Raw genomic sequence first — 18428 nt, forward strand, 5'->3', positions numbered from 1 at the left:
TGGTAACCATTGCCTGGTAATGGGGCAGTGGGTCACAGTGCACAGCAAGGGCTGCCTGGGAAGGGCTGCATTCAGCTGGCTATGGTACAATTCCCCCTTTTTTTGGTCATCTGCAACCCTGAAGAGAATATGTGGGTATGATTTGGATACAGTGGTTAATCATAAACTCAGCAGCAGATCTCTGTTTTAGGGGACTTGCTTTCAACCTCCATTCCTGGTTCATCTTTTCCCAAGTCTTTCAGGGAATGGGGTGACGACCACTCTAGCTACGTCCTGCTGCAGGAAAGCAAAGCCCTACAGTGCATTCTGAGTTGGAAGCAAGGCCACGTTGCAAGTCTTGATCCAAGTCTCATATAAACTTGTATAAGGAATCCAGGAGAATAAGCCTGAAAAGCAGCGTGAGGGTGGCACTCTGGGGGAGATGTTCTGGCAGTAATCCAGACACGCAGAAGCAGAAGGGAAGAAATTGTTGTAAGTCGTTAGGAAGTTGAGGGGAAGAGCTTCCCTTAATGGGAGAACACAGATCAAAATCAGCATTATTGCAAAGCAAATCCATAAACGTTAGTAGCATATGCATCTGTTTACTCAGTTTGTCAAAACTGCATTGGTAAGAGTCTTCTTGAAGTTGAAGCACTTTGGGAAAGCCTCAGCCTAACTATCTGTTAGACACTTAAAGAGGCAAGGTTAGAGATCGCATGACAAGGGGTTGAGAAGGAAGCTTAATCAAGTGGCTCTCATGTAACCGTCAGCATGGCTGACCGATTATCCCAAGGCATACCTGCATTTCAGAAACTTTGTACTCTTTCTAGAATATCGACAGGTGTGCCACGTATCCATCCTGTGTAATTGGAGAAGCTTCTCCCCCATTTCACAATGTTTTCTCTGTAATTTCCATACCAGATATACGACTGAAATAGTCCTCCTTGAGTTGCCTTAAGGGCCCCGCAACTAATCCAAAGTTAACAAACTATTTCAAAACACCTGGTCCAATAAGCTAATCAGTCCTTTGAAGAGAATTCTTCTTTCTTCTCCAAAGTGAGAAGAGATCTTAAAAGCAAATCGAGATCCCTTAAAGGAAGGACAGTTCACATACCATGGTATTGAAAGCAGCATTGCAAGTAAACGTGTTCTCTTGGCAGAGGGGAACCCAATCCAGCCTTGAAAAAAACGTATGTTTAATAACAGTATCCATTTCCCGAAGTGGAGTTCCGTTTCAGCCCAATGATGCATCAAATGTTGGTTTTTGGCTCAACACATTTATCCCACCTTCCTACTCTATCCTGAAATGTGTTCCTTTTCATGAGTTTCTTAGCTTTAATTACATATTTCGGTTACAATCCTCAAGTCCTTAACACCTTCACTTAGTGAAAACCAAGAAGCAAGCAATTGTCAGCTGGATGCCATACCAGCATTTCTGATTGCAAACGGATGCTTTTGAGACCTTCTGCTAAGCAGGCAAAGGTAGGGAATCTTAGATGTGCCCAGCATCCAATGTTCCAATCCTCTATCCTCTTTGAAATGACCCGGAGAGTCAAGGAATGCTTGCCACTTACCTTGGTGAAGTTTCATGCTACCCAAATCTAGAGAGGCCATTTAGAAAGACTTCAAGTGTCATCATTTCAACTTATGGTCTTTGCTGTCAAATTGGCAACAGATATAAGGTCTTTTTGGATCTCTAAGAAAACTAGGGACCGCAGAAGCTTTATACTTCAGAATGCAAGAAGCTTAAGGCAGCTTCCATACCAGATATCAGCTCAGTACTAGCTTTGCCAGATCATCAGGACCTGAAATCCATGGAGGCCAATTCTCTCCAGAGGAGGAAGTATTGAATAGGTAAGTGCTTCCCTTTCAGTGAAATAGAGCTCATTTACACATCAACTCGGCAGTTGATGTCAATTGCCTTATCCCTAAAAGTGGCCCAAATCTGGAGAATGCACCTGAAGGGGGTGCGTTGGGGAAGCACATTTGAGTTTCCCAGAGCCACAACACTTTCACACAAAACAAACGCAAAAGTACATGCAAAAAAGAAACTCTCAGTCCTGAGGACCAAAGCAAAGGGTGAGGATGAACAACATCCTCAGTGTTTTCGAACTACGTTCCCTCATTTTAACAACAAAACGACAAACAACATGCAAATTGAACGATAGGGAATCAGGACCACAGTTGTCATGCCTACTGACCTGGGAAGCAGAAAGAGCCAAAAAGTAAAGAGCAAAGAAATTAGGAAAAGTTCAATTTGCTTCATGAACTTCCACATGTCTCCTGGAAATATGCTCGTTCTCTCAGGGTCACAATGATGAAAACCAAAAGGATTTCACTGAGCAAACTTTCTCTAACTGAATATTTTACATAGACTGGTTTTGGAGATATGAAAATGATTCATTTGATGCCATGTTTCACCAGAATCTGTAGAATATGCTGGCCATGCAATGTAAAAAAAAAGAAAAAAAAAACTTGCTTGTACCTTAGCGGACTACAAGATGGACTAGAGCTCTGCTGATCACAGCAGGTGTTATCCAATAGCAGAGAGACAAATGCAATGCCAAAAGGTCTCTCAGGATCGCAGTTCCCAGGCACCGAAAGGCAGATTCCTACCCATTGGAAAGGGAATATATCAACCAATGTTCCACCACAGCTGAAACACAACGCAGGAGGGAACGATACCTAGTGTGATCATATGCAAGCTCCGTTACTGACCAAAGACGTCTCAAGTACTCAATGCAAGTGCTGTTTCACACACCTACAATGTACGAATCACAAACAGGATCCCACAAACCAAAGCACAGACTGCCGTGATTAACACCACATTGACACACACAAACACATGAAGAACAAATAAACACTCCAATCACAAAGACAGAAAGCCAGAGAAGGCATTTTGTCTACTTCCACTTCCACTCCCACATGGAGGCCCCCAGTTCTCAAGAGGGAATGGACTCAGAGGGGCTCACATCCGCTAAGGGGAGCAGCCCAGTTGGAGTAGACCTATATCCCAGCCTGTGCAAGCTGGAGCGACTTACCCCCAAATGACATGAACTGTATACCGTTGCTCTGGACATGTCTCCAAGACAAGCAGCCTCGTGCTGTAGGGCAGCCACTGCATATCAGGGAGAATCCCTGCCAGTATCCTGGAGTCAAATGTACTCTGGCATGTGCTGGGAACTATAAATGGCGACGCACCTGATCGAGATCAACACACCATGGGCACAGACCTCCTGGCTGGCTCGCTATAATTGGTAACCAAAGGCAAGGATGTGTGCCCGACACACAGTGAGGCCAAGCAACAGCAAAACATTGGACTTTGGAGCCGAGAAATATTTGTTGTTGAGACATTCAAGGAAATGGGTGGCTTATGCTGGGTAATCCCCAACCTTGAAAGCTTTTAGCAAAGCCCTCTTAGAGGTAAGGTGATGGAGGGGTGTGGCTGTTCGTTGAAAACTTCTCCCTGTCCGATCCTGTGTTGTTGAGGACAGGTCATAGTCGGGTCTCAATGTTCCTATCAATCTCCAGCCAACAAATGTCACTCTCTGGGTGACAAGAAAGGGCAAGGTCCCAAGGCACAAGGCTCACCCTCTGAGGTCCAGACCCACCTAAGAGAAAGGGGTCCCTGGGAGGGGTGGTGGTCCTCCTGCCATGGAGGGTTTGTCCAGGAGCTGGTCTGGGTCCTCCCACCAGTGCACACGCCTCACAGAGGAGGCAGCTCTGCCTCGGTGGCTCCCTCAGGGCCAGGTCCCAGACCCTTGCTAGCTGTCATCACTGAGGGAGCCGGGTGCACACGACCCAACAGGCCTTAATGCTCCCCAGGCCACCCAAACAGTGGCGGTCAGGTACCCCAGACTGTGAGCCATACCCTTAGGGTCACAGTGGCGGTGTGTGGTAGAGGTTCAACACTGCCTCAAGGCCTGGTCTGGGCCAGGGGACATTCATGGCCTTGGCTCTGGAGCCCTGCAGGACACACCCCCAGCCTGTTCTCTGGGCCCCCCATCACACCAGCTGGCCCAAGGCCGTGTGAGCAGAAGAATGCTGGGGAGAAGGCTGGCACTTGCCTCTTACCTCACGCTCCAGGTCTGAAGGGGCAGCACTGCACTGACTGCTGCCTAAAAAAGGGCCCCCACTAAAGATGGCTGACAGACAGTGGCTTGCTTGGGGCAGGGGCCCACTACACTGCCCACCAATGGCTGAGCAGGGTGGTCACAGTGGCATTAGTGGTCTCCTGGTAACCATTGCCTGGTAATGGGGCAGTGGGTCACAGTGCACAGCAAGGGCTGCCTGGGAAGGGCTGCATTCAGCTGGCTATGGTACAATTCCCCCTTTTTTTGGTCATCAGCAACCCTGAAGAGAATATGTGGGTATGATTTGGATAGAGTGGTTAATCATAAACTCAGCAGCGGATCTCTGTTTTAGGGGACTTGCTTTCAACCTCCATTCCTGGTTCATCTTTTCCCAAGTCTTTCAGGGAATGGGGTGACGACCACTCTAGCTACGTCCTGCTGCAGGAAAGCAAAGCCCTACAGTGCATTCTGAGTTGGAAGCAAGGCCACGTTGCAAGTCTTGATCCAAGTCTCATATAAACTTGTATAAGGAATCCAGGAGAATAAGCCTGAAATGCAGCGTGAGGGTGGCACTCTGGGGGAGATGTTCTGGCAGGTAATCCAGACACGCAGAAGCAGAAGGGAAGAAATTGTTGTAAGTTGTTAGGAAGTTGAGGGGAAGAGCTTCCCTTAATGGGAGAACACAGATCAAAATCAGCATTATTGCAAAGCAAATCCATAAACGTTAGTAGCATATGCATCTGTTTACTCAGTTTGTCAAAACTGCATTGGTAAGAGTCTTCTTGAAGTTGAAGCACTTTGGGAAAGCCTCAGCCTAACTATCTGTTAGACACTTAAAGAGGCAAGGTTAGAGATCGCATGACAAGGTGTTGAGAAGGAAGCTTAATCAAGTGGCTCTCATGTAACCGTCAGCATGGCTGACCGATTATCCCAAGGCATACCTGCATTTCAGAAACTTTGTACCCTTTCTAGAATATCGACAGGTGTGCCACGTATCCATCCTGTGTAATTGGAGAAGCTTCTCCCCCATTTCACAATGTTTTCTCTGTAATTTCCATACCAGATATACGACTGAAATAGTCCTCCTTGAGTTGCCTTAAGGGCCCCGCAACTAATCCAAAGTTAACAAAATATTTCAAAACACCTGGTCCAATAAGCTCATCAGTCCTTTGAAGAGAATTCTTCTTTCTTCTCCAAAGTGAGAAGAGATCTTAAAAGCAAATCGAGATCCCTTAAAGGAAGGACAGTTCACATACCATGGTATTGAAAGCAGCATTGCAAGTAAACGTGTTCTCTTGGCAGAGGGGAACCCAATCCAGCCTTGAAAAAAACGTATGTTTAATAACAGTATCCATTTCCCGAAGTGGAGTTCCGTTTCAGCCCAATGATGCATCAAATGTTGGTTTTTGGCTCAACACATTTATCCCACCTTCCTACTCTATCCTGAAATGTGTTCCTTTTCATGAGTTTCTTAGCTTTAATTACATATTTCGATTACAATCCTCAAGTCCTTAACACCTTCACTTAGTGAAAACCAAGAAGCAAGCAATTGTCAGCTGGATGCCATACCAGCATTTCTGATTGCAAACGGATGCTTTTGAGACCTTCTGCTAAGTAGGCAAAGGTAGGGAATCTTAGATGTGCCCAGCATCCAATGTTCCAATCCTCTATCCTCTTTGAAATGACCCAGAGAGTCAAGGAATGCTTGCCACTTACCTTGGTGAAGTTTCATGCTACCCAAATCTAGAGAGGCCATTTAGAAAGACTTCAAGTGTCATCATTTCAACTTATGGTCTTTGCTGTCAAATTGGCAACAGATATAAGGTCTTTTTGGATCTCTAAGAAAACTAGGGACCGCAGAAGCTTTATACTTCAGAATGCAAGAAGCTTAAGGCAGCTTCCATACCAGATATCAGCTCAGTACTAGCTTTGCCAGATCATCAGGACCTGAAATCCATGGAGGCCAATTCTCTCCAGAGGAGGAAGTATTGAATAGGTAAGTGCTTCCCTTTCAGTGAAATAGAGCTCATTTACACATCAACTCGGCAGTTGATGTCAATTGCCTTATCCCTAAAAGTGGCCCAAATCTGGAGAATGCACCTGAAGGGGGTGCATTGGGGAAGCACATTTGAGTTTCCCAGAGCCACAACACTTTCACACAAAACAAACGCAAAAGTACATGCAAAAAAGAAACTCTCAGTCCTGAGGACCAAAGCAAAGGGTGAGGATGAACAACATCCTCAGTGTTTTCGAACTACGTTCCCTCATTTTAACAACAAAACGACAAACAACATGCAAATTGAAAGATAGGGAATCAGGACCACAGTTGTCATGCCTACTGACCTGGGAAGCAGAAAGAGCCAAAAAGTAAAGAGCAAAGAAATTAGGAAAAGTTCAATTTGCTTCATGAACTTCCACATGTCTCCTGGAAATATGCTCGTTCTCTCAGGGTCACAATGATGAAAACCAAAAGGATTTCACTGAGCAAACTTTCTCTAACTGAATATTTTACATAGACTGGTTTTGGAGATATGAAAATGATTCATTTGATGCCATGTTTCACCAGAATCTGTAGAATATGCTGGCCATGCAATGTAAAAAAAAAGAAAAAAAAAACTTGCTTGTACCTTAGCGGACTACAAGATGGACTAGAGCTCTGCTGATCACAGCAGGTGTTATCCAATAGCAGAGAGACAAATGCAATGCCAAAAGGTCTCTCAGGATCGCAGTTCCCAGGCACCGAAAGGCAGATTCCTACCCATTGGAAAGGGAATATATCAACCAATGTTCCACCACAGCTGAAACACAACGCAGGAGGGAACGATACCTAGTGTGATCATATGCAAGCTCCGTTACTGACCAAAGACGTCTCAAGTACTCAATGCAAGTGCTGTTTCACACACCTACAATGTACGAATCACAAACAGGATCCCACAAACCAAAGCACAGACTGCCGTGATTAACACCACATTGACACACACAAACACATGAAGAACAAATAAACACTCCAATCACAAAGACAGAAAGCCAGAGAAGGCATTTTGTCTACTTCCACTTCCACTCCCACATGGAGGCCCCCAGTTCTCAAGAGGGAATGGACTCAGAGGGGCTCACATCCGCTAAGGGGAGCAGCCCAGTTGGAGTAGACCTATATCCCAGCCTGTGCAAGCTGGAGCGACTTACCCCCAAATGACATGAACTGTATACCGTTGCTCTGGACATGTCTCCAAGACAAGCAGCCTCGTGCTGTAGGGCAGCCACTGCATATCAGGGAGAATCCCTGCCAGTATCCTGGAGTCAAATGTACTCTGGCATGTGCTGGGAACTATAAATGGCGACGCACCTGATCGAGATCAACACACCATGGGCACAGACCTCCTGGCTGGCTCGCTATAATTGGTAACCAAAGGCAAGGATGTGTGCCCGACACACAGTGAGGCCAAGCAACAGCAAAACATTGGACTTTGGAGCCGAGAAATATTTGTTGTTGAGACATTCAAGGAAATGGGTGGCTTATGCTGGGTAATCCCCAACCTTGAAAGCTTTTAGCAAAGCCCTCTTAGAGGTAAGGTGATGGAGGGGTGTGGCTGTTCGTTGAAAACTTCTCCCTGTCCGATCCTGTGTTGTTGAGGACAGGTCATAGTCGGGTCTCAATGTTCCTATCAATCTCCAGCCAACAAATGTCACTCTCTGGGTGACAAGAAAGGGCAAGGTCCCAAGGCACAAGGCTCACCCTCTGAGGTCCAGACCCACCTAAGAGAAAGGGGTCCCTGGGAGGGGTGGTGGTCCTCCTGCCATGGAGGGTTTGTCCAGGAGCTGGTCTGGGTCCTCCCACCAGTGCACACGCCTCACAGAGGAGGCAGCTCTGCCTCGGTGGCTCCCTCAGGGCCAGGTCCCAGACCCTTGCTAGCTGTCATCACTGAGGGAGCCGGGTGCACACGACCCAACAGGCCTTAATGCTCCCCAGGCCACCCAAACAGTGGCGGTCAGGTACCCCAGACTGTGAGCCATACCCTTAGGGTCACAGTGGCGGTGTGTGGTAGAGGTTCAACACTGCCTCAAGGCCTGGTCTGGGCCAGGGGACATTCATGGCCTTGGCTCTGGAAACCTGCAGGACACACCCCCAGCCAGTTCTCTGGGCCCCCCATCACACCAGCTGGCCCAAGGCCGTGTGAGCAGAAGAATGCTGGGGAGAAGGCTGGCACTTGCCTCTTACCTCACGCTCCAGGTCTGAAGGGGCAGCACTCCACTGACTGCTGCCTAACAAAGGGCCCCCACTAAAGATGGCTGACAGACAGTGGCTTGCTTGGGGCAGGGGCCCACTACACTGCCCACCAATGGCTGAGCAGGGTGGTCACAGTGGCATTAGTGGTCTCCTGGTAACCATTGCCTGGTAATGGGGCAGTGGGTCACAGTGCACAGCAAGGGCTGCCTGGGAAGGGCTGCATTCAGCTGGCTATGGTACAATTCCCCCTTTTTTTGGTCATCAGCAACCCTGAAGAGAATATGTGGGTATGATTTGGATAGAGTGGTTAATCATAAACTCAGCAGCGGATCTCTGTTTTAGGGGACTTGCTTTCAACCTCCATTCCTGGTTCATCTTTTCCCAAGTCTTTCAGGGAATGGGGTGACGACCACTCTAGCTACGTCCTGCTGCAGGAAAGCAAAGCCCTACAGTGCATTCTGAGTTGGAAGCAAGGCCACGTTGCAAGTCTTGATCCAAGTCTCATATAAACTTGTATAAGGAATCCAGGAGAATAAGCCTGAAATGCAGCGTGAGGGTGGCACTCTGGGGGAGATGTTCTGGCAGGTAATCCAGACACGCAGAAGCAGAAGGGAAGAAATTGTTGTAAGTTGTTAGGAAGTTGAGGGGAAGAGCTTCCCTTAATGGGAGAACACAGATCAAAATCAGCATTATTGCAAAGCAAATCCATAAACGTTAGTAGCATATGCATCTGTTTACTCAGTTTGTCAAAACTGCATTGGTAAGAGTCTTCTTGAAGTTGAAGCACTTTGGGAAAGCCTCAGCCTAACTATCTGTTAGACACTTAAAGAGGCAAGGTTAGAGATCGCATGACAAGGTGTTGAGAAGGAAGCTTAATCAAGTGGCTCTCATGTAACCGTCAGCATGGCTGACCGATTATCCCAAGGCATACCTGCATTTCAGAAACTTTGTACCCTTTCTAGAATATCGACAGGTGTGCCACGTATCCATCCTGTGTAATTGGAGAAGCTTCTCCCCAATTTCACAATGTTTTCTCTGTAATTTCCATACCAGATATACGACTGAAATAGTCCTCCTTGAGTTGCCTTAAGGGCCCCGCAACTAATCCAAAGTTAACAAAATATTTCAAAACACCTGGTCCAATAAGCTCATCAGTCCTTTGAAGAGAATTCTTCTTTCTTCTCCAAAGTGAGAAGAGATCTTAAAAGCAAATCGAGATCCCTTAAAGGAAGGACAGTTCACATACCATGGTATTGAAAGCAGCATTCCAAGTAAACGTGTTCTCTTGGCAGAGGGGAACCCAATCCAGCCTTGAAAAAAACGTATTTTTAATAACAGTATCCATTTCCCGAAGTGGAGTTCCGTTTCAGCCCAATGATGCATCAAATGTTGGTTTTTGGCTCAACACATTTATCCCACCTTCCTACTCTATCCTGAAATGTGTTCCTTTTCATGAGTTTCTTAGCTTTAATTACATATTTCGATTACAATCCTCAAGTCCTTAACACCTTCACTTAGTGAAAACCAAGAAGCAAGCAATTGTCAGCTGGATGCCATACCAGCATTTCTGATTGCAAACGGATGCTTTTGAGACCTTCTGCTAAGTAGGCAAAGGTAGGGAATCTTAGATGTGCCCAGCATCCAATGTTCCAATCCTCTATCCTCTTTGAAATGACCCAGAGAGTCAAGGAATGCTTGCCACTTACCTTGGTGAAGTTTCATGCTACCCAAATCTAGAGAGGCCATTTAGAAAGACTTCAAGTGTCATCATTTCAACTTATGGTCTTTGCTGTCAAATTGGCAACAGATATAAGGTCTTTTTGGATCTCTAAGAAACCTAGGGACTGCAGAAGGTTTATACTTCAGAATGCAAGAAGCTTAAGGCAGCTTCCATACCAGATATCAGCTCAGTACTAGCTATTTGCCAGATCATCGGGACCTGAAATCCATGGAGGCCAATTCTCTCCAGAGGAGGAAGTATTGAATAGGTAAGTGCTTCCCTTTCAGTGAAATAGAGCTCATTTACACATCAACTCGGCAGTTGATGTCAATTGCCTTATCCCTAAAAGTGGCCCAATTCTGGAGAATGCACCTGAAGGGGGTGCGTTGGGGAAGCACATTTGAGTTTCCCAGAGCCACAACACTTTCACACAAAACAAACGCAAAAGTACATGCAAAAAAGAAACTCTCAGTCCTGAGGACCAAAGCAAAGGGTGAGGATGAACAACATCCTCAGTGTTTTCGAACTACGTTCCCTCATTTTAACAACAAAACGACAAACAACATGCAAATTGAACGATAGGGAATCAGGACCACAGTTGTCATGCCTACTGACCTGGGAAGCAGAAAGAGCCAAAAAGTAAAGAGCAAAGAAATTAGGAAAAGTTCAATTTGCTTCATGAACTTCCACATGTCTCCTGGAAATATGCTCGTTCTCTCAGGGTCACAATGATGAAAACCAAAAGGATTTCACTGAGCAAACTTTCTCTAACTGAATATTTTACATAGACTGGTTTTGGAGATATGAAAATGATTCATTTGATGCCATGTTTCACCAGAATCTGTAGAATATGCTGGCCATGCAATGTAAAAAAAAAGAAAAAAAAACTTGCTTGTACCTTAGCGGACTACAAGATGGACTAGAGCTCTGCTGATCACAGCAGGTGTTATCCAATAGCAGAGAGACAAATGCAATGCCAAAAGGTCTCTCAGGATCGCAGTTCCCAGGCACCAAAGGGCAGATTCCTACCCACTGGAAAGGGAATATGTCAACCAATGTTCCACCACAGCTGAAACACAACGCAAGAGGGAACGATACCTAGTGTGATCATATGCAAGCTCCGTTACTGACCAAAGACGTCTCAAGTACTCAATGCAAGTGCTGTTTCACACACCTACAATGTACGAATCACAAACAGGATCCCACAAACCAAAGCACAGACTGCCGTGATTAACACCACATTGACACACACAAACACATGAAGAACAAATAAACACTCCAATCACAAAGACAGAAAGCCAGAGAAGGCATTTTGTCTACTTCCACTTCCACTCCCACATGGAGGCCCCCAGTTCTCAAGAGGGAATGGACTCAGAGGGGCTCACATCCGCTAAGGGGATCAGCCCAGTTGGAGTAGACCTATTTCCCAGCCTGTGCAAGCTGGAGCGACTTACCCCCAAATGACATGAACTGTATACCACTGCTCTGGACATGTCTCCAAGACAAGCAGCCTCGTGCTGTAGGGCAGCCACTGCATATCATGGAGAATCCCTGCCAGTATCCTGGAGTCAAATGTACTCTGGCATGTGCTGGGAACTATAAATGGCGACGCACCTGATCGAGATCAACACACCATTGGCACAGACCTCCTGGCTGGCTCGCTATAATTGGTAACCAAAGGCAAGGATGTGTGCCCGACACACAGTGAGGCCAAGCAACAGCAAAACATTGGACTTTGGAGCCGAGAAATATTTGTTGTTGAGACATTCAAGGAAATGGGTGGCTTATGCTGGGTAATCCCCAACCTTGAAAGCTTTTAGCAAAGCCCTCTTAGAGGTAAGGTGATGGAGAGGTGTGGCTGTTCGTTGAAAACTTCTCCCTGTCCGATCCTTTGTTGTTGAGGACAGGTCATAGTCGGGTCTCAATGTTCCTATCAATCTCCAGCCAACAAATGTCACTCTCTGGGTGACAAGAAAGGGCAAGGTCCCAAGGCACAAGCCTCACCCTCTGAGGTCCAGACCCACCTAAGAGAAAGGGGTCCCTGGGAGGGGTGGTGGTCCTCCTGCCATGGAGGGTTTGTCCAGGAGCTGGTCTGGGTCCTCCCACCAGTGCCCACGCCTCACAGAGTCGGCAGCTCTGCCTTGGTGGCTCCCTCAGGGCCAGGTCCCAGACCCTTGCTAGCTGTCATCACTGAGGGAGCCGGGTGCACACGACCCAACAGGTCTTAATGCTCCCCAGGCCACCCAAACAGTGGCGGTCAGGTACCCCAGACTGTGAGCCATACCCTTAGGGTCACAGTGGCGGTGTGTGGTAGAGGTTCAACACTGCCTCAAGGCCTGGTCTGGGCCAGGGGACATTCATGGCCTTGGCTCTGGAGCCCTGCAGGACACACCCCCAGTCTGTTCTCTGGGCCCCCCATCACACCAGCTGGCCCAAGGCCGTGTGAGCAGAAGAATGCTGGGGAGAAGGCTGGCACTTGCCTCTTACCTCACGCTCCAGGTCTGAAGGGGCAGCACTGCACTGACTGCTGCCTAAAAAAGGGCCCCCACTAAAGATGGCTGACAGACAGTGGCTTGCTTGGGGCAGGGGCCCACTACACTGCCCACCAATGGCTGAGCAGGGTGGTCACAGTGGCATTAGTGGTCTCCTGGTAACCATTGCCTGGTAATGGGGCAGTGGGTCACAGTGCACAGCAAGGGCTGCCTGGGAAGGGCTGCATTCAGCTGGCTATGGTACAATTCCTCCTTTTTTTGGTCATCAGCAACCCTGAAGAGAATATGTGGGTATGATTTGGATAGAGTGGTTAATCATAAACTCAGCAGCGGATCTCTGTTTTAGGGGACTTGCTTTCAACCTCCATTCCTGGTTCATCTTTTCCCAAGTCTTTCAGGGAATGGGGTGACGACCACTCTAGCTACGTCCTGCTGCAGGAAAGCAAAGCCCTACAGTGCATTCTGAGTTGGAAGCAAGGCCACGTTGCAAGTCTTGATCCAAGTCTCATATAAACTTGTATAAGGAATCCAGGAGAATAAGCCTGAAATGCAGCGTGAGGGTGGCACTCTGGGGGAGATGTTCTGGCAGGTAATCCAGACACACAGAAGCAGAAGGGAAGAAATTGTTGTAAGTTGTTAGGAAGTTGAGGGGAAGAGCTTCCCTTAATGGGAGAACACAGATCAAAATCAGCATTATTGCAAAGCAAATCCATAAACGTTAGTAGCATATGCATCTGTTTACTCAGTTTGTCAAAACTGCATTGGTAAGAGTCTTCTTGAAGTTGAAGCACTTTGGGAAAGCCTCAGCCTAACTATCTGTTAGACACTTAAAGAGGCAAGGTTAGAGATCGCATGACAAGGGGTTGAGAAGGAAGCTTAATCAAGTGGCTCTCATGTAACCGTCAGCATGGCTGACCGATTATCCCAAGGCATACCTGCATTTCAGAAACTTTGTACCCTTTCTAGAATATCGACAGGTGTGCCACGTATCCATCCTGTGTAATTGGAGAAGCTTCTCCCCCATTTCACAATGTTTTCTCTGTAATTTCCATACCAGATATACGACTGAAATAGTCCTCCTTGAGTTGCCTTAAGGGCCCCGCAACTAATCCAAAGTTAACAAAATATTTCAAAACACCTGGTCCAATAAGCTCATCAGTCCTTTGAAGAGAATTCTTCTTTCTTCTCCAAAGTGAGAAGAGATCTTAAAAGCAAATCGAGATCCCTTAAAGGAAGGACAGTTCACATACCATGGTATTGAAAGCAGCATTGCAAGTAAACGTGTTCTCTTGGCAGAGGGGAACCCAATCCAGCCTTGAAAAAAACGTATGTTTAATAACAGTATCCATTTCCCGAAGTGGAGTTCCGTTTCAGCCCAATGATGCATCAAATGTTGGTTTTTGGCTCAACACATTTATCCCACCTTCCTACTCTATCCTGAAATGTGTTCCTTTTCATGAGTTTCTTAGCTTTAATTACATATTTCGATTACAATCCTCAAGTCCTTAACACCTTCACTTAGTGAAAACCAAGAAGCAAGCAATTGTCAGCTGGATGCCATACCAGCATTTCTGATTGCAAACGGATGCTTTTGAGACCTTCTGCTAAGTAGGCAAAGGTAGGGAATCTTAGATGTGCCCAGCATCCAATGTTCCAATCCTCTATCCTCTTTGAAATGACCCAGAGAGTCAAGGAATGCTTGCCACTTACCTTGGTGAAGTTTCATGCTACCCAAATCTAGAGAGGCCATTTAGAAAGACTTCAAGTGTCATCATTTCAACTTATGGTCTTTGCTGTCAAATTGGCAACAGATATAAGGTCTTTTTGGATCTCTAAGAAACCTAGGGACTGCAGAAGGTTTATACTTCAGAATGCAAGAAGCTTAAGGCAGCTTCCATACCAGATATCAGCTCAGTACTAGCTATTTGCCAGATCATCAGGACCTGAAATCCATGGAGGCCAATTCTCTCCAGAGGAGGAAGTATTGAATAGGTAAGTGCTTCCCTTTCAGTGAAATAGAGCTCATTTACACATCAACTCGGCAGTTGATGTCAATTGCCTTATCCCTAAAAGTGGCCCAATTCTGGAGAATGCACCTGAAGGGGGTGCGTTGGGGAAGCACATTTGAGTTTCCCAGAGCCACAACACTTTCACACAAAACAAACGCAAAAGTACATGCAAAAAGGAAACTCTCAGTCCTGAGGACCAAAGCAAAGGGTGAGGATGAACAACATCCTCAGTGTTTTCGAACTACGTTCCCTCATTTTAACAACAAAACGACAAACAACATGCAAATTGAACGATAGGGAATCAGGACCACAGTTGTCATGCCTACTGACCTGGGAAGCAGAAAGAGCCAAAAAGTAAAGAGCAAAGAAATTAGGAAAAGTTCAATTTGCTTCATGAACTTCCACATGTCTCCTGGAAATATGCTCGTTCTCTCAGGGTCACAATGATGAAAACCAAAAGGATTTCACTGAGCAAACTTTCTCTAACTGAATATTTTACATAGACTGGTTTTGGAGATATGAAAATGATTCATTTGATGCCATGTTTCACCAGAATCTGTAGAATATGCTGGCCATGCAATGTAAAAAAAAAGAAAAAAAAACTTGCTTGTACCTTAGCGGACTACAAGATGGACTAGAGCTCTGCTGATCACAGCAGGTGTTATCCAATAGCAGAGAGACAAATGCAATGCCAAAAGGTCTCTCAGGATCGCAGTTCCCAGGCACCGAAGGGCAGATTCCTACCCATTGGAAAGGGAATATGTCAACCAATGTTCCACCACAGCTGAAACACAATGCAGGAGGGAACGATACCTAGTGTGATCATATGCAAGCTCCGTTACTGACCAAAGACGTCTCAAGTACTCAATGCAAGTGCTGTTTCACACACCTACAATGTACGAATCACAAAGAGGATCCCACAAACCAAAGCACAGACTGCCGTGATTAACACCACATTGACACACACAAACACATGAAGAACAAATAAACACTCCAATCACAAAGACAGAAAGCCAGAGAAGGCATTTTGTCTACTTCCACTTCCACTCCCACATGGAGGCCCCCAGTTCTCAAGAGGGAATGGACTCAGAGGGGCTCACATCCGCTAAGGGGATCAGCCCAGTTGGAGTAGACCTATTTCCCAGCCTGTGCAAGCTGGAGCGACTTACCCCCAAATGACATGAACTGTATACCACTGCTCTGGACATGTCTCCAAGACAAGCAGCCTCGTGCTGTAGGGCAGCCACTGCATATCATGGAGAATCCCTGCCAGTATCCTGGAGTCAAATGTACTCTGGCATGTGCTGGGAACTATAAATGGCGACGCACCTGATCGAGATCAACACACCATGGGCACAGACCTCCTGGCTGGCTCGCTATAATTGGTAACCAAAGGCAAGGATGTGTGCCCGACACACAGTGAGGCCAAGCAACAGCAAAACATTGGACTTTGGAGCCGAGAAATATTTGTTGTTGAGACATTCAAGGAAATGGGTGGCTTATGCTGGGTAATCCCCAACCTTGAAAGCTTTTAGCAAAGCCCTCTTAGAGGTAAGGTGATGGAGAGGTGTGGCTGTTCGTTGAAAAGTTCTCCCTGTCCGATCCTTTGTTGTTGAGGACAGGTCATAGTCGGGTCTCAATGTTCCTATCAATCTCCAGCCAACAAATGTCACTCTCTGGGTGACAAGAAAGGGCAAGGTCCCAAGGCACAAGGCTCACCCTCTGAGGTCCAGACCCACCTAAGAGAAAGGGGTCCCTGGGAGGGGTGGTGGTCCTCCTGCCATGGAGGGTTTGTCCAGGAGCTGGTCTGGGTCCTCCCACCAGTGCCCACGCCTCACAGAGGCGGCAGCTCTGCCTTGGTGGCTCCCTCAGGGCCAGGTCCCAGACCCTTGCTAGCTGTCATCACTGAGGGAGCCGGGTGCACACGACCCAACAGGTCTTAATGCTCCCCAGGCCACCCAAACAGTGGCAGTCAGGTACCCCAGACTGTGAGCCATACCCTTAGGGTCACAGTGGCGGTGTGTGGTAGAGGTTCAACACTGCCTCAAGGCCTGGTCTGGGCCAGGGGACATTCATGGCCTTGGCTCTGGAGCGCTGCAGGACACACCCCCAGCCTGTTCTCTGGGCCCCCCATCACACCAGCTGGCCCAAGGCCGTGTGAGCAGAAGAATGCTGGGGAGAAGGCTGGCACTTGCCTCTTACCTCACGCTCCAGGTCTGAAGGGGCAGCACTCCACTGACTGCTGCCTCAAAAAGGGCCCCCACTAAAGATGGCTGACAGACAGTGGCTTGCTTGGGGCAGGGGCCCACTACACTGCCCACCAATGGCTGAGCAGGGTGGTCACAGTGGCATTAGTGGTCTCCTGCTAACCATTGCCTGGTAATGGGGCAGTGGGTCACAGTGCACAGCAAGGGCTGCCTGGGAAGGGCTGCATTCAGCTGGCTATGGTACAATTCCCCCTTTTTTTGGTCATCTGCAACCCTGAGGAGAATATGTGGGTATGATTTGGATACAGTGGTTAATCATAAACTCAGCAGCGGATCTCTGTTTTAGGGGACTTGCTTTCAACCTCCATTCCTGGTTCATCTTTTCCCAAGTCTTTCAGGGAATGGGGTGACGACCACTCTAGCTACGTCCTGCTGCACGAAAGCAAAGCCCTACAGTACGTTCTGAGTTGGAAGCAAGGCCACGTTGCAAGTCTTGATCCAAGTCTCATATAAACTTGTATAAGGAATCCAGGAGAATAAGCCTGAAATGCAGCGTGAGGGTGGCACTCTGGGGGAGATGTTCTGGCAGGTAATCCAGACACGCAGAAGCAGAAGGGAAGAAATTGTTGTAAGTTGTTAGGAAGTTGAGGGGAAGAGCTTCCCTTAATGGGAGAACACAGATCAAAATCAGCATTATTGCAAAGCAAATCCATAAACGTTAGTAGCATATGCATCTGTTTACTCAGTTTGTCAAAACTGCATTGGTAAGAGTCTTCTTGAAGTTGAAGCACTTTGGGAAAGCCTCAGCCTAACTATCTGTTAGACACTTAAAGAGGCAAGGTTAGAGATCGCATGACAAGGGGTTGAGAAGGAAGCTTAATCAAGTGGCTCTCATGTAACCATCAGCATGGCTGACCGATTATCCCAAGGCATACCTGCATTTCAGAAACTTTGTACTCTTTCTAGAATATCGACAGGTGTGCCATGTATCCATCCTGTGTAATTGGAGAAGCTTCTCCCCCATTTCACAATGTTTTCTCTGTAATTTCCATACCAGATATACGACTGAAATAGTCCTCCTTGAGTTGCCTTAAGGGCCCCGCAACTAATCCAAAGTAAACAAAATATTTCAAAACACCTGGTCCAATAAGCTCATCAGTCCTTTGAAGAGAATTCTTCTTTCTTCTCCAAAGTGAGAAGAGATCTTAAAAGCAAATCGAGATCCCTTAAAGGCAGGACAGTTCACATACCATGTTATTGAAAGCAGCATTCCAAGTAAACGTGTTCTCTTGGCAGAGGGGAACCCAATCCAGCCTTGAAAAAAACGTATTTTTAATAACAGTATCCATTTCCCGAAGTGGAGTTTCGTTTCAGCCCAATGATGCATCAAATGTTGGTTTTTGGCTCAACACATTTATCCCACCTTCCTACTCTATCCTGAAATGTGTTCCTTTTCATGAGTTTCTTAGCTTTAATTACATATTTCGATTACAATCCTCAAGTCCTTAACACCTTCACTTAGTGAAAACCAAGAAGCAAGCAATTGTCAGCTGGATGCCATACCAGCATTTCTGATTGCAAACGGATGCTTTTGAGACCTTCTGCTAAGTAGGCAAAGGTAGGGAATCTTAGATGTGCCCAGCATCCAATGTTCCAATCCTCTATCCTCTTTGAAATGACCCGGAGAGTCAAGGAATGCTTGCCACTTACCTTGGTGAAGTTT

The sequence above is a fragment of the Hippopotamus amphibius genome, chromosome 10 (genome assembly GCF_030028045.1).
Source record: "Hippopotamus amphibius kiboko isolate mHipAmp2 chromosome 10, mHipAmp2.hap2, whole genome shotgun sequence".
Lineage (NCBI taxonomy): Eukaryota > Metazoa > Chordata > Mammalia > Artiodactyla > Hippopotamidae > Hippopotamus > Hippopotamus amphibius.